We start from the raw sequence: 18,199 nt of genomic DNA on the forward strand, positions 1-18,199 counted from the left end.
GGTAGCTCCTTTGGAAAATGGAAAAAATGCAATATTGGCTTAAAATAGGAAAATGCAATTTCCCTTATTTAAAAGTGCCCAATATTTCTGCCAGAGCTAAGATTAGGCACAAATATAATCTCCACAAATTTTCATGAATTTAGGAGATGACTAGCTATGCCTTTGGATTTTATTCCTCAAAAATACAAGAAAAGGAATAAATCACAAATGAAAAATATTGCATAGGACTTAGCAATATTTTTGCATATCCGGGGTTTAGAAAGGTAGGAGGGTCTCTAGGAGCAATTGGGATGATCAACAGATCAAGGAAAATGATGGTTCCTTTGCAAGCACAAAGGAAATATTCAAATTTCAAAAAAATGGAATTATGGTTTTGATGGATTTGAGATGATGCAGATGAGGTCTTGCCCAGTAAAAAAACATGAGCAAGGTTTTGAAATGGTTGAAAATGGCAAGAATTCTCAGAGTCGTCCAGCAAACTCGGGAGAAAATTTGAAAAATGATTGCCAGGAAGGAATAACAGCACAAAAATTGATACCCCAATTTTGGGGCTGGTACAACTCTTCCCCCCTTAAAGAGAATCTCGTCCTCGAGATTCCTAAGGTTACAACAATAATGAAAAGAAAACCACTGCGGTGAAAAACCTCTGGGTTAATTTTAACCCTTTGGTCAGATACATACGAGTTGGGATACCGATAATTGGTACACTCTGGGGGAGATATGGGCACAACAGGGTTACCTCCACGGCTTGGGGCACTCGAGATCAGACTCCTGAAAAAAATGCTGGATGCACCCCAATGAACAGTGGTTTCACTTGCTGACACGTGGGTCTAGGGCCCACTGGCAGCCTCCTTCTTCTACCTCCGGCTTGCTGCTTGTCCTACGCTGCTGCTCCACGTGCGGCTTGGTGCAGCGCGCATCCAACTCCTAGGGTGATGAGGACCCTAGTGCCATAGTGCGCGGCGTGCACGGTGCCGGTGCAGCGAGCACTCACGTCACGGGCCAGCACCTTGTCAGCACTGCTCGCGGATTCGCCTCCTGGACGCCGGTGATCAAGCGACGAGCAGTTCTCCTAGACCTCGCTCACCGTACAATGGGGTTGGGCTATAAAAGACCGCAGCGCGGCTCTCCTCCAATGCACAAACACAATGCCGCTCTACTACCTCTTCGGTTTGGGCGAGATCGAGCCGAGCTCATTCGGCGAGGAGGTGTTCTTGGCTGCGCTGCTGGGCACGTTAATCAGCTCGTCGATCCTCCTGCTGATACTCATCAGGAATGATCGGGCTCGGAACAACGCGCAACTGGGTGTAGTGGCTCGAGATGTGGGAGAAGATGGTGCATTGGGTGGTCCTCCGCCATGTTTGATCCTCCATCACTTTACGTCGGCGGAGTAATCACGTGCAGCGGTGGGGCGGGTGACGACTTGCCTGCGCCACGCAAGACAGATATGATGGTCGTGGTGGGGTCTAGATGCAGGTGAGGCGGTTGCACCATCTCAGGAAGCACACTGGGTATAGGAAAATTTGGCGGGTAGCTCCACGAAAAAGTAGGTGTCGAGGTAGAGTCGGAGTTGAAATCTGTATTGTGGTAGATGTACTGGATGAAGTGAAATAAAGTTGGCAGTGTTCCTCCAAAAATGCATTTGGGACGAAGGAAAAAGAATTAGGATGATGAACTGCCAGACAGAAATACCTCTGCGAGGCTCTGGATTTGAAAATCTGGCACACGGGGTATGCACAGATAGAGAGGGATATGTGACTTTGCATTCCCCCAAGTACTGCCCTAAATGTACTCATGGGTGAACTGGGTATGCGTGCAGTATGCAGTACAATCTAAACTAACAAACAGACAGATGCAACAAATATGCAAAATGGAAAAACACATCAGACAAATCATACTAAAGTGTTTTAATGCTAGTGGGTATATGTACTCCTGTTATACATACACCTACAACAACTCGCATTTTATTACAGACTCGAGATGAGTCAATGTTATTTAGTGTATGTGACCTACTGATTTCCAACCCTGTCAGCAACGTATTTCCAACCCTGTTAGGAACGTATTTCCAACCCTGTCAAACATTTCTGCTTGACAGAGAGACAAGCAAAAACAAAACCAAAAAGCAAGAAAACACACATAAAACACATCATACGAGTTACAAACAGTGCAAGCATACAACAAAGCACGAACGCGCTACGCGCTAAAAGAAACAACTCACTCCAGTATACATAGTTCTATCCTCATATAGAGGATGAATAGACTAACTGACCTACTCGCAGAATCCTCTCACTGCGTGACTGAGGTCATGCGGAGGACTGGCCTTGCTGGGGCTCTTTGGGAGGACGAAGACTTAGCCAATCTCCATCTTCATCGTCCAACACTACTATGAGTTGGGGCTCTACTGCTAGGGGTGTGGCTGAAATTGATCCAAGCAAATGCTGCTGGTGGATTTGGTAAAGAGCCATGTCGAGGGTGACGATATTTGGTTTAGGCCACAACACAGGCTAAGAGGGTAGCACTGGTTCGGATGGCGTTGGGCGAGTGGCTTGGCATGCAAATTTACGAGCCTCACGATAAGCTTCCGTGACAAATCGTACCGCATCGTTGTCCATGGTTGTGAACTCGGCAAGCATCCTGGCAATCATCATCCCCTGGGCAGTGATATATTGCACTAGGCGAGCGATTGCTGGTTCATCTCCCGGAACAGTGGTAGGAGGCCGAATTCCTGCTTCTGTCATCACGGGGAAAAGGAAGAACTCCCGCCTCTCTACCTCTTGCGGGAACTTGGTTCGGAGGTATAGGATAGCCTCCACGGCAGCGGCCTGAAATGACGGTAGTGGGCATGGCTCTGCCCTGAAATGTTGGGGAACATAGTAATTTCAAAAATTTCCTACACAGACGCAAGATCATGGTGATGCATAGCAACGAGAGGGAAGAGTGTTGTCCATGTACCCTCGTAGACCATAAGCGGAAGCGTTATGATAACGCGGTTGATGTAGTCATACGTCTTCACGACCGACCGATCCTAGCACCGAAGGTACGACACCTCCGCGGTCTGCACACGTTCGGCTCGGTGACGTCCCACAAACTCACGATCCAGTAGAGTGTCGAGGGAGAGCTTCTTCAGCACGACGGTGTGATGACGGTGATGATGATGCTACCGGAACAGGGCTTCGCCTAAGCACCACTACGATATTACCGAGGTGGATTATGGTGGAGGGGGGCACCGCACATGGCTAAAGATCAATGATCAACTTGTGTGTCTATGGGGTGCCCCCTCCCCCGTATACAAAGGAGTGGAGGAGGAGGAGGGCCGGCCCTCTACTATGGCGCGCCCTAGGGAGTCCTACTCCCACCGAGAGTAGGATTCCCCCCTTTCCAAGTAGGAGTAGGAGAGAAGGAAGGGAAGGGGAGAAGAGAAGGAAGGAGGGGGAGCCGCCCCTCCCCCTAGTACAATTCGGACTAGGCCTTGGGGGGCACGCGGCCTGCCCTAGGCAGCCCCTGTCTCCTTCCCCTAAAGCCCAATAAGGCCCATATACTCCCTGGGGGGTTCCGGTAACCTCTCGGTACTCCGGAAAATGCCGGAACTCACCCGGAACCATTCCGATGTCCAAACATAGGCTTACAATATATCGAGATTTATGTCTCGACCATTTCGGGACTCCTCGTCATGTCCGTGATCAAATCCGGGACTCCGAACTACCTTTGGTTCATCAAAACACATAAACTCATAATACCGATCGTCACCGAATGTTAAGCGTGCGGACCCTACGGGTTCAAGAACTATGTAGACATGACCGAGACACGTCTCTGGTCAATAACCAATAGCAGAACCTCGATGTTCATATTGGCTCCCACATATTCTACGAAGATCTTTATCGATCAAACTGCATAACGATATACATTGTTCCCTTTGTCATTGATATGTTACTTGCCCGAGATTCGATCGTCGGTATCTCAATACCTAGTTCAATCTCGTTACCGGCAAGTCTCTTTACTTGTTCCGTAATTCTACATCCCGTAACTAACTCATTAGCTACATTGCTTGCAAGGCTTATATTGATGTGCATTGCCGAGAGGGCCCAGAGATACCTCTTCGACAATCAGAGTGACAAATCCTAATCTCGATCTATGACAACTCAACAAAGACCATCGGAGACACCTGTAGAGCACCTTTATAATCACCCAGTTACGTTGCGACGTTTGGTAGCACACAAGGTGTTCCTCTGGTATTCGGGAGTTGCATGATCTCATAGTTAGAGGAACCTGTATAAGTCATGAAGAAAGCAGTAGCAATAAACTGAACGATCATTATGCTAAGCTAACAGATGAGTCTTGTCCATCACATCATTCTCTAATGATGTGATCCCATTCATCAAATGATAATACATGTCCATGGATAGGAAACAACCATCTTTGATTAAGAGCTAGTCAAGTAGAGGCATACTAGGGACACTCTATTTTTCTATGTATTCACACATGTACTAAGTTTCTGGTTAATACAATTCTAGCATGAATAATAAACATTTATCATGATATAAGGAAATATAAATAACAACTTTATTATTGCCTCTAGGGCATATTTTCTTCAGTCCCCACTTGCACTAGAGTCAATAATCTAGTTCACACCATCATATGATTTAACACCAATAGTTCACATCTTTATGTGATTAGTTCACATCTCCATGTGACTAACACCCAAAGGGTTTACTAGAGTCAATAATCTAGTTCACATTGCTATGCGATTAAAACCCAAAGAGTGATCATGTTTTGCTTGTCAGAGAAATTTAGTAAATGGGTCTGCCACATTCAGAGCCGTATGTATTTTGCAAATTTTGTATGTCTACAATGCTTTGAATGGAGCTACTCTAGCTAATTGCTCCCACTTTCAATATGTATCTAGATCGAGACTTAGAGTCATCCAGATCGGTGTCAAATCTTGCATCGACGTAACTCTTTATGATGAACTCTTTGTCACCTCCATAACTGAGAAACATTTCCTTATTCCACTAAAGATATTTTTGACCGCTATCCAGTGATCCACTCCTGGATCACTATTGTACCCTCTTGCCAAACTTATGGTGACGTACACAATAGGTCTGGTACACAGCATAGCATACTTTATAGAACCTATGACTGAGGCATAGGGAATGACTTTTCATTTTCTTTCTATTTTCTGCCGTGGCCGGGTTTTGAGTCTTTACTCAACTTCACACCTTGCAACACAGGCAAGAACTCCTTCTTTGACTGTTTCATTTTGAACTACTTCAAAATCTTGTGAAGGCATATACTCATTGAAAATATATCAAGCATCTTGATTTATCTCTATAGTTCTTGATGCTCAATATGTAAATAGCTTCACCGAGGTCTTTCTTTGAAAAACTCCTTTCAAACACTCCTTTATGATTTCCAGAAAATGCTACATTATTTCCAATCAACAATATGTCATTCACATATACTTATCAGAAATGTTGTAGTGCTCCCACTCACTTTCTTATAAATACAGGCTTCACCGCAAGTCTGTATAAAACCATATGCTTTGATCACTTTATCAAAGCATATATTCCAACTCCGAGATGCTTGCACCAGTCCATAGATGGATCGATAGAGCTTTCTCACTTTGTTAGCACCTTTAGGATCGACAAAACCTTCTGGTTGCATCATATACAACTCTTCTTTAAGAAATCCATTAAGAATGCAGTTTTGACATCCATTTGCCAGATTTCATAAAATGCGACAACTTCTAACATGATCCAGACAGACTTTTAAGCATCGATACGAGTGAGGAAATCTCATCGTAGTCAACACCTTGAACTTGTCGAAAACCTTTTGCGACAATTCGAGCTTTGTAGATAGTAACACTACTATCAGTGTACATCTTCCTCTTGAAGATCCATTTATTCTCAATGACTCACCGATCATCGGGCAAGTCAATCAAAGTCCATACTTTGTTATCATACATGGATCCCATCTCAGATTTCATGGCCTCAAGCCATTTTGCAGAATCTGGGCTCATCATCGCTTCCTCATACTTCGTAGGTTCATCATGGTCTAGTAATTTGACTTCCAGAATAGGATTACCATACCACTATGGTGCAGGCCGTACTCTGGTTGACCTACGAGGTTCGGTAGTAACTTGATCTGAAGTTTCATGATCATCATCATTAGCTTCCTCACTAATTGGTGTAGGAATCACTGGAACTGATTTTTGTGATGAACTACTTTCCAATTTGGGATAAGGTACAATTACCTCATTAAGTTCTACTTTCCTCCCACTCACTTCTTTCGAGAGAAACTCCTTCTCTAGAAAGGATCCATTCTTAGCAACAAAATATCTTGCCTTCGGATCTGTGATAGAAGGTGTACCCAACAGTTTCTTTTGGGTATCCTATGAAGACGCACTAATCCGATTTGGGTCCGAGCTTATCATTTTGGAACTTTTTCACATAAGAATCGCAACCCCAAACTTTAAGAAACGACAGCTTTGGTTTCTTGCCAAACCATAGTTCATACGGTGTCATCTCAATAGTGCCCTATTTAACGTGAATGCAATTGTCTCTAATGCATAACCCCAAAAGGAAGTGGTAAATCGATAAGAGACATCATAGATCGCACCATATCCAATAAAGTACGATTACAATGTTTGGACACACCATTATGCTGTGGTGTTCCAGGTGGCGTGAGTTGCGAAACTATTCCACATTGTTTCAAATGAAGACCAAACTCGTAACTCAAATATTCGCACTAGTTGCTGGTTCGATTCCCACCCGGGCACCTTTTTTTATCTTGTTTTTCGACTAGCTAAAGAGAAATCTCGCACGAGAGGATTTGCAGCGAACGAAAAACATTAGTCCCATGTCGGACGAAAAAAGATCTGGATCCCATCACAAACGATAAAAAGTGGAGAAACAATTCTCCCTTTAATATTTGGTAAAGATAAATATAAAGATTACGCACAACAGTCTGCAAAGGATGGTGTTTATGCTTGTTGTGCAGAACATGCCAATTCTCAATGTTATGCTAAAGAAAGTGTATCTCAAACAACCACTGGTATATGAAAATGGCTACACATATCACTATGTTTGCAAACTTGTCAAAGCACTCTATTGCTTTAAAGAGCCCCCTCGAGCATGAGACTCTTCATCAAGCATCTCATGCATTGGGCAGGCTCACATACAGAACTATCATGCTTCTTCCACGATAGGATCATCTCCCGTGAAATCCTACATTGAGAGAAAAGTGTTACTTAAGTACACATGTCCAACTCAACAATTCATATGCAACACATAGATTCATACAAATGAGAAAAACTCTTACTTCCAGGTTCATGTTGGAAAATATATCATCCACTGATAAGGCATTGATTTCATTCAGTTGATCATTAAGAGGTTGCTGATCAAGTGTGCCTTCTTGCATAGGAAGAATACTAGATCCATCCCCGCCATCAAGTAGCTGAGTCAATGAGAAGAAATCGTCTGTCTAAAGGTTGTGAAGCATCGAAGTAGTTCTTTCACTGTTGACCAGATGATTATCTTTAGTTGAAGTTCTACTTGCATCAAGTGCAGAGCTACCATTCAACATCGTTCCTACTGAGCTTGTGTTGCTTGCCATGTTGAATGGTGCCATCTGCTCAGTGAAGCCTCCCACTAATGTGGTGTTGCTTATGAATGGTGCCTTTTAATTTTGCAGAGGCAACCGGCCAGATGACATTGTGTAGCTCTCTAGTTGGTTGATTTGTGGGAAGTTCACCTGTGATGCGACAAGAGAGCTCCCGCCACCAACTGTTGTATTTGCAAATGAACTTTGACAATTGGAAGGGGTTTTGCCTTTGCTTATCTCCATTAGCTTGCCACACATGAGGTCAGCATAGGAATTACTATAATTGAATGAAGGAAGTTCATCTAACATTATCTCATTGGGTATGTTGTTGTATAGGCTGACGGGAGGGTCACCAAAACCTGTGAATCTTCTTGCATCCGACGGTTGTTTCCCAACATACCTCGGCATTCTACCATCATGGAGGTATGACCCCATGTCGAAGTTGCTTTGGGTGTTCATCGCCGGAGCCAAGTGACCTGTTGCACCATAGTTGTTTGTACTCCAAGAGGAAGTGTCGCTAGAGGACGCACTCCATCTTCCATGTTCATGATTATGCATGAGATTGCCCTTGTTGTTCATGTTGTACGATCAGTTCCATCTTTCATATGCATCACCAGAGTGATTTGAGTTGACTTTTTAAGGTGCAATCTATACTTCTGAAATAAAAAGAAAGACAAAATAACAAGGTATGAGATGGATGCTCATCGGAAAAAAAACAGTAAATATGTGAGTACAAAAAGAACTAATGATGTTGCATGGGTAAAAATACTCCTAAAAATATGAGGCATGCATTATATGAGATAAGCCTCGCATTTTAAGGGAAACATTTAATTAAAATTACACTTCATGATAGTTGCATCACTAGAGCTTTGACTGATATCTTTCCCGGCAAATAAAAGCTTGCACTTATATATATGACAAAGTGTTAGACTATGAATAATAGTAAGAAAAACATAGAAATTAAGCATAAAGGTCGAAAGTAAACCTGTAGATGACTCGCGATATTCTCTGTACTGAGGTAATCCACATTCATCAGCTCCAATACCTTTTTTAGAACAGCCCCTACACTTATGTAATAGAAAATTATAATGAAAATATGGAGCAGCCAACATTGTCAATGAATGAGGCACAAGATGTGAATTCTTACTATCAAGGCCGATCTGGTTGATAGCTTCTAGAAACTTGTTATGCAGCTGAATTGTCCATGTCACCCTGGGCTTTCTGTGGGTGGTGGATACACATGTGCTTTCATTGTGCTTGTTAGAATCATCTCCAACATTTCTCTTATTCCCCGATAACTTACTCTTGTCAGCAGTAGCTGGTTGAACTCTCTGGACATCACTGTCATGATCGCTGATGTGGCTTATTGCTTTGGGATTTCTCCACCTTTGAACATGTTGCCATATGTTTTTTAGCTCATGGGTACAGACTGGCTTCACCATAAAGTCAGATGCGCCATGTTCTATCCCCTTCATCACAACCTTCTTGTCGCAATCGACGGATAGCACTGCATGCCATATGACCAATGACTTAGATTTAGAATTTAGAAATTCACAAAACTCTATGAAGTGTACATATGTTTTGGTCAAAGTGCCTATAGACAAAAAAAGCATTTCAATGTTCAATTTTATAATTCTACTTCAATGCAGACTAAATGGGAAAAATTTCACACATTCAATATGAAGATACAAAAATAATGGATGAAACAATAACAGTAACACAATGCCTAAGGCATATCACGACATGTTCCGCGTAGGGAAAACACATATCATGTCTAACTATTGGTGAACCTGAAGATCAAGTAATATTATTGGCAGTCAACCATGTTTCTCTAGCATACTAGGTAACATCTATCGGCCCACGTAATGCTCTAAGCATTTTAAGTGATCACACTCATATTAGTTTTTAAACGTTAAGCACCATTGTCAATAGCTTTTTTATTGCAACTAGCTAATTGTCTATGCTTGCCACGGGGGCATACATATTCTACGTGATAATTTTCATGATTAATGTGGTCCTCGCGTCCAGTGCTTGATGATACTTTTTATAATTAATGTGATACTCCCGTCCAAAGAATGATACTCTTCATAATTAACATGGTCCTCTCGTCCAATGCTCGATGATACTTTCCATAAATTAATGTCTAGATAATTGACATGTGTAAATAACTATGTAGCTAATTAATTGCATGCAGCTGTGGGCGAGGCAGAGATTGGGCAAGAATTATCTGGGACGATTTTTGGGCATTAATAGTAGAGATTCAGGAAAATAAGTACGTGTGGTTGCACTTTCTGTGAATGTAATTTGACTATAAATTAGTGTGCTGGTTCAAAGTCAAAAAAAATGCAGTATTGTAGGTATTACCCATGGTTAACCTACTGGATGTATGTACTTAAAAGTGACACTCCTACTTTATATGCTATTCTCGAGAGTAAATAGTCATAAGGAGTAACAACTTTAAGGAGAATGAACATGAGTAGTAATCTCAATCTTAATAATATCAATACAACATAGGTATTTCTTAATTGTAGTATTCATGAAACCCCTAGCAAACAGATGTGGTGCAATTGTGTACTTTGTGTGATTGGTAGAACACGAATTTTAATATTAGCTTTGGAAACAACTAAATATAACTTGATCATATTATGAAATATGAATAGATTATAGTTTTCATTCTTATTGGTAGGATTTTACAACTAATTGAGATGGTATAAAATTAAATTCTAGATGTTCATTAATACAACAAACGAACACGTGGATAGTGGGGTCTACATTACATTGGAGTGATAGAGACTCTCACTAAGCCAAACTACTCATTTATAAAATTAAATTGTAGATAGTCCATAAAAGACGCCCATCGAACATGTGGATGTGGAAACTATGTTACATTGGAGTGACACAGACTCTCACTAGGACAAATTAGCCATTGGAGTGACCATGTCTCTAGCCTACTAAACACTATCAACCTAATTATTAAAAACAATAATTGGGATCTCATAATCACGTGCTATCCACGTTTGTTCCCCTTTTTCACCATCCATCCGATCTGATGAATGGATGGTTAGATATGATCCTGTTGTTTTGGGCTAGAAACCAACACTGCATCCCCTACTAACTCATGTGTCGCTCCACCTCCGCTCTCCCGCCCCACTTGCCATCCGATCGGACAGATGGCTGGATAGGATGCCATTGGTTTGGGCTAGAAACCGACAATACGTCCCCTACTAACTCATGTGTCGCTCCACCTCCGCTCTCCCGCCCCACTCGCCATCCGATCGGACGGATGGCTGGATAAGATGCCATTAGTCTGGGCTAGAAACCGACAATACGTCCCCTTACTAACTCATGTGTCGCTCCACCTCCGCTCTCCCGCCCCACTCGCCATCCGATCGGACGGATGGCTGGATAGGATGCCATTGGTTTGGGCTAGAAACCGACAATACATCCCCTACTAACTCATGTGTCGCTCCACCTCTGCTCTCCTACCCCACTAGCCATCCGATCGGACGGATGAACGGTTAGATGGGACCCCGACACCCCGTTGGTTCGGACTCAATGGGGATCCTGTTCTTTAGAACTCTTCCAGGTTAGAAATAGAGTGCGGGTGCCGTGCATGTGTACGTGGCTTCATAAAATCGTCCTAAATATATAGGATCTCACATGCTGCCCAAAGAAATTAATATCCTCTCAGGGTAACTCCAAGATTGAGGAGTAAAAGCATGTTGTTAAGAACAATTGTCAATGCTCATGGATGCAAAACACAAAAATTAGACTTTGGATTGAGAGCAGTGGGAGTACTAATGACGGGCAGATCCATCTCGAGGCGGATGAGCTCGAGGAGCTTGAAGCCGTCCATGTCCGGCATGCGCACGTCGGTGATGACGAGGTCGAACTGCTGCTTCCCTGCCATGAGCATCCTCAGCGCCGTCTTTGCATCCATCACCGTCGTTGCTGCATAGCGGCAAGCATTATTCACGAGAAACAAATAGATCACAAGGCATTGATTCTAATGGACTATGGCGAAGTGGAGGGATCAAGAGACTCACGTTGGTACTTGCAACGGCGCAAGAGGGCTTCTAGTACCGTGAGGCAGACGCGGTCGTCGTCGACGACGAGGATGCGTAACCCCTCCGGGAACTTGTCCTCCGCCGCATCCTCCATCATCTGCCTTCGGTCCCCACCCATCGTGGCCATGTTCTCCGAACTTCTTCCCACCTGGAAAAGCAAACGGTATCAAGAAAAGTACTGAGTAAAAAACAAATCAACACAAACCTCACAGCCATCTAGCTAAGAACACAACCCAAAACCTCTATTAGCTTCCTCGTCTCAGGACACAACTGAAGTTAACAATCCGGATTTCAGAGGAGTGGTGAGAAGGGCTGGAGGATGCAGGGCGTCTATTTATAGGGGTAGAGGGGTCAAGGGAAGGAGTGGAAGTCTTGCGGTCCAGAGTGTGCATGCGCTAGTTTCTACTCCTTAATTTCTGCAGCTAGGCCATTTGATCTGGCGATGTCAATGTGCGTGTCTTCTTGTGCAATCAGCCCATGGTTCCTTCCATGAGAGGTGAGCAAAACCACGGGTTGTGTTGCCGTTTTTTGCTTTTGTTCTTTTCTCACCAAATGTTTAATGCTGGAACACAAATATTATGATCTTGAATTACAAAAAGGAGGGGCTCCTGCTTCCTTTGACCGGGAACAGAGAGAGCGTTCATGTCTCAATCGTCAGATTCCTACCTACCTTTGCATGGCAACGTGAGAATGTGAGGGCCTAATATAAACTCAAGGAGTGGAAGTCCTTTTCCACTTATCACTTTGTGGAAAAATAATATGACAAGGGCATTTTTATCTGAAGAAAAACACTTCAAGAAGATAAGTTCAAGGGTGTTTCAGACTAGGGAGTACCGGATGCACCCTAGCTAAGGACGAGAGTAAGTGAGTCGTAACACACAAATTCGAACCAAATGATTGCTTATTATGAGGTGTCAGGCCTATGTATTAAGCAAAGAAAGAAATATATCGTTTACAAAGAAGGGAGGAAGAAATACAGGGATAGAAGAGTGGAGTTCTTGTGGTCCAGGGGTTGGATGTCTGTAGTTTCTGCCATTTTTATTTTCATTACTCTCCATAAAAAAATCAGTTTTTCTTCCCATTCCAGTGTCAAATGTCAACTTTCTTGTGGTCCAACGTTGGAGCTAGATGATATCGTCTGTATTCCAAAAGAGGCTTTTGGCGATGTTCAAGTCATATCTCAAATTAATACCTCACCTTTATTCTCATGAAATTTGTTTCAGTGCACCGAAAGCGTATGTTCATTGTCTCACTATATATATATATAAACTAATAGATGATCCGTTGAATGAGTTAGGCAATTTGGAGGCCCGGCCCAGTGAACCAAGATATTTTTAAATGATAAAAAAATCCTATTTAATAGTTTTAATATATTCGGAAATAGTTTGACTTGTAATTGATGTATGTTACATATGTGTAAGCTTCTCTTAAAATATACTTTACCATGTATGTAGATTTGTATGCATGTGCTGTTTGCTATTTCTAAATGTAGATCTTGGTCCTTTTGTGTACATGAAAATTTCTAGGTGCAGTAGATAACATCTATATGATCATTTCCAACAAAAATACACCTCAACTATTTTCAAAAACCCAGACTCGACGGAGTCCAGGATCCGATCAAACTTTATCGCAATCAGTTTGAAGCAATCACAAAAGGAAACATGACAATGCATACTGATTCTGAGTGCATCACGCATAAATAGAGAAGCAATGAAAAAATTAATTTAAACTGTAAGTGTTGGACCAAAATGATATGGCGTGATTTGGACGAGTGGATCTCCCAACCACTTAAAACACATTCTTGAAGAAGTAGGCATGCGATGGCTGCCGTTTCGTGTTTTTTTTTTTGCAAAATATTAGAGATCAATGATATCCTGTGAACTTCCCTACATCTCGCATTATTCATGGACATGAATAATTATATTATGAAATGCCAACATATGATCTGACAAATCCTATTAAAATAATTTAAGGGATGCGGTAGCGCTTACTATCATTGTGGAAAAATGCTTAAAAATACCTGGCCAATGGAGATGAAAGGAGTCAATGTGCCACATGACAGTTGGAGATGAAAGAACACAATGTGCCACATGAGAGAGGGGAAGAAAGGAGTCAAAGCGCCACTCGACAAAGAGAGATGAAAGGAGTTAGCACACCACATGAAAAATGGAAATGAAATGATTCAACCTGACACATAACAAATGAAGATGAAAGGAGATAATGTACTATGTGACAAATATATGTCGTAAGAATAAAAAAGTTTGGATTTGGAGGGCAAGATTGGAACCCAATGATTTCTATATAGAAAGACCTAGAGGCACCACTTAAGATCATTGCTTTAAATGGAGTCCAACATGATGCATTGATATAATGGTTTTCTCTTTTTAGGAAATTGTTTTTGAAGAAGATGATGACCCACCCAATGGAAATGGAAAATTTCTACTTTTTACGATGATGTTTGACATTTGACTCTGCATAGGTCAGATACTATACCCATACAACGAATCACCTCATGGGTCCTGTACCATTGTACGATGCCCTCACGGGTACTCTAGAGATACCCCACTAAGATCCACCCCAAATTTGGTGATGTCAAATTGTTGGGAAACATAGTAGAAGACCAAAAATCGCCCTACGATCAAGATTCCGGATCATTATGAAGATGCATAGAAGGTTAGATGGGATTGTCACCAACTTCGAGTTGCATTGAAAGAAGAGTTAGTGTAGATCGTTCTTGAAGTCCCTCGAACCGTCCAGGATGATCCCTTGAACCGAATGCCGAAATCACGGGCTCTCTATGGATTGCACGCGTACGGGCTTCACGATTCGGCAGAGCTTCGCCATGCAGAGTTTAGAATCGCCTGATAATTAGGGGAGGGAGGAAGAGAACTACACATGGCTTCTCTATTATCTGGATTAGAGAAATCTAGAACAACTCTAAACTAGAATTAGAGCTAGAGAAGGGGTGCTCGAGGCAAAGCGACTTGTCTCTCTAGGGGGCCCCTCTCATGTATATATAGGTGTGGGGGAAGGGGAGGCTGACTTGGAGGAGGAGCCTCCCTCCCTTGGTGCATCGACCGAGGAGGGGGAGTCCTCCCTCCAACCCCCTCCCCCTTTAGCTTGTCCAAAAAGCTAATAAGGGGCGCCTCCACTATTGGGCCTAATAACTTTTCCCATCAGGCCTTTATTATTTTCCTTACCCATAGCCTCTAAATAAATCCTAGGGGCCTGTTAATCAATAGTTGAGCCCTCTATATTAATATTAGGTTCCTAGAAACATTTTATGTTTATATATTTTCCCAGTATTACCCGAGACGCTTCCGGTTTCTCTTGAAACTAGTTCTTTTATTGCCGAAACAATTCTGGTAATATTTTCATTCCTCACTCCACTAGAAATCATCAGATTGTAATTCCCTGTACACGTGGCATAGGCAGGCGGAGGAGGAGAAGCAGGCGTTTATGTGCCCACTTCTCATGCTCTTAGTGATGTGTGAATGACCCCACCTTATATATTGGTCCAACTCACCCTCCACAACCGAGGTCGGATTAAACTTTTCACACTCTCTTGTCAACACTAGTAGAAAACAGGGCTTTGGTCCAGGCCGGGCCAGCCCATTAGTCCCAGTTCAGTCACGAACCGGGACCCATGGGGGCAACGGTCCCGGTTCATGAGGCCAGGGGCCGGCTAGGCCTCGTGGGGCATTTGTCCCGGTTCGTCTGGACCCTTTGGTCCCGGTTCCAAACACGATCCGGGACCAATGGGCCTCGCTCCTGGCCCACAACCATTGGCCCGGTTCGTGGCTGGAACCGGGACCAAAGGGGGTCCTTTAGTCCCGGTTCCAGTCACGAATCGAGACCAATGAGATGCCTATATATACCCCCTCGCCCGCGAGCAGAGCACTCCACTGCTCTATTTTTTGGGCCGGCCGTTGGAGAGTTTGGTGGTGCTCTAGCTCACCTCCTATGCACATGAGGTGTTCGATGAAATGCCCGAGCCATAATTAAGCTTTCTCCTCTCAAAGCTCCTTGTCCAAGCTCCATTTTCCTCGAGATTTGTCTACGTTTGGCGATCTGTCCTGTCCCGTCCCCGTCCTCACTGCCATCGATCGCCCGCACTGATCTCGTCGCCGGCACCACCGTGGTGAGCCTCTTGATCTTATCTTCTTTCTGAAAGAAAAAAGTTCTTACTTGTACGATTTAGATAGATACTTGTGTAATTTTCTTACTTTTATTATTGTTTGTTATTATATAGTGCGATGGTTTTGGTATCCGCCTCCGTCGGCCCTCGTCCTGTGTATGATTCGGATGTGGTATATATAATCTTTTATAACTATTTGGTTCATTTATTGTTTATGACAATTATGCCAACCAACGTGACATATATTTTTTTATTTAGGAGGTAGGTGAACCGGAAATTCCAACCGACCGTAGTGTCGAGAGGTTAAATTTAGTTGAAGAACAAAACAATTACTTGAAGGAAAAATTAAAAAACATTGAGGAGGAGAAGATGATATTGGAGTAGCATGTTGCGGATGTCGTCGATGATCACAAGATCAAGATGGATGCAATGCGCTTGAAGATTAGAAAGATTAGAAAATATGCCATTCATACCGAGGCTTGGTATCATTATGTCGTTGGATCAATTGTTACCTTTGTTGCGATTATGATCGCATTTGTTGTTGCATTGAAATGTTTTAGATAGTTTCAATGCATGGTTCAATTAGATGCTCTGGAGAGCTATATGTTGTTCAATGAGAACTATGTATGTACTTCGGTTTTAATGTGATGATGAAATTCTATTAATTTGGTCACTTATCTATTCATGATGTTTTGTAATGGTTTTTGACACACTTAATTATATATAATGCATGCAGATGAACCGACAATGGATGTACGGTAATAGACGCACCTCCGACTACATTAAGGGCGTGCATAATTTTCTCGCGATGGCTGAGGCAAACAAGCAGAATGGTTTTGTGTGTTGTTGTGGCACCCGATCTGCATGGAGCAGGGGCCTTCGTACGTCAGCCAAGGATAACACCTGACGCACGACAGGTCCATGATATAGCATTCCACGTACAAGAATATTCATCAAGTACATGTATAGAAGATTACATCATTGATGAATACAGTCATCTGGCATAGCTCTAAGGCTATTAAAAGGCAACAGAAGTCTTGGTTTGGCGGCTCATCAACTCTGACTTGGCTCCACAACTCACATGACTGGCAAGATTACGGCCTAGCACGATGGAACACGCGAACAATCCAGGCACGACCTACAAACTGGCATGACACGCCAGGTCAGTGCATTGAATGTACTTGCAAGACAACCAAATACATAGCATCCGAACAAGCAGAAGACAAAGCAAGAACCAAGCGCATGCAACAACCTATCTCATATCAATTACTAAACATGGCATGATAAAGATCAACTAAGCATGACAATACCATAGCATCTACTAACATGACAATGACATGGCATATCAAAACATGCTTCTAACATGGCAATAGCGAAACATGGCATATCATCTCAATCATGGCATAATTTAGCATATCAATCAAATCATGGCATGGTATCATGAAACTATGCCGAATATAAACTACCGGTCATTTCCAATGCAGACATAGCATGTTAACTTTATGCAACCATCTTCCGTTCACCATGGTTCTTTAAATGCAAATAACAACATATTACTCATGCAATGCAACCAAACTTGGACACCGAGTCCCTCGGACTCTCTTACCACACTAGTAGAAAATAGGGCTTTGGTCCAGGCCAGGTCAGCCCATTAGTCCCGGTTCAGTCCAGAACCGGGACCAATGGGGGCATTGGACCTGGATCGTGAGCCCAGGGGGCCGGCCGGGCCACGTGGGCCATTGTTCCCGGTTCATCTGGACCTTTTGGTCCCGGTTGGTGGGACGAACCGGGACCAATGGGCCTCGCTCCTAGCCCACCACCATTGGTCCCGGTTGGTGGCTTGAACCGGGACCAAAGGCTCCCCTTTAGTCCCGGTTCATGCCACCAACTGGGACCAATGAGGTGCCCATATATACCCCCTCACGTAAGAGCAGAGCACACTGCTCTGTTTTTTTCTGGCCGAGGGGGAGAGGGCTTGGTGGTGCTCTAGCTCACCTCCTATGCACACAAGGTGTTCGATGGAATGCCCGAGCCACACTACTTAACCTTTCTCCTCTCCAATATCGACCTTCAAGCTCCATTTTCCTCAATATTTGTCTAGATTTAGTGGTCCGTCACGCCCCGTCCCCGTCTTCACCGCCATCGATCACCCGCGCCGAGCTCATCGCCGGCACCACCGTGGTGAGCCTCTTGTTCTTATCTTCTTTCTGCAAAGAAAAATATTCTTACTTGTATGTTTACATAGATATTTGTATTATTTTCTTACTTTTATTATTGCATCTTATATAGTGCGATGGTTTTGGTATCCGCCCCCGTCGGCCCTCATCCTGTCTATGATTCGGATGTGGTATATATATATTATCTTTATAACTATTGGTTCATTTATTGTTTATGA

General features: G+C 43.1%; 1 pseudogene; it reads right to left on the reverse strand.

Annotated features, from left to right (window-relative positions):
* Positions 1-7,032: 7,032 nt before the first annotated feature.
* Positions 7,033-11,784, reverse strand: LOC119273393 (annotated as a pseudogene).
* Between the last annotated feature and the right edge of the window lie 6,415 nt (positions 11,785-18,199).

Source organism: Triticum dicoccoides, chromosome 3A, assembly GCF_002162155.2.
Source record: "Triticum dicoccoides isolate Atlit2015 ecotype Zavitan chromosome 3A, WEW_v2.0, whole genome shotgun sequence".
NCBI classification, from domain to species: Eukaryota; Viridiplantae; Streptophyta; class Magnoliopsida; order Poales; family Poaceae; genus Triticum; species Triticum dicoccoides.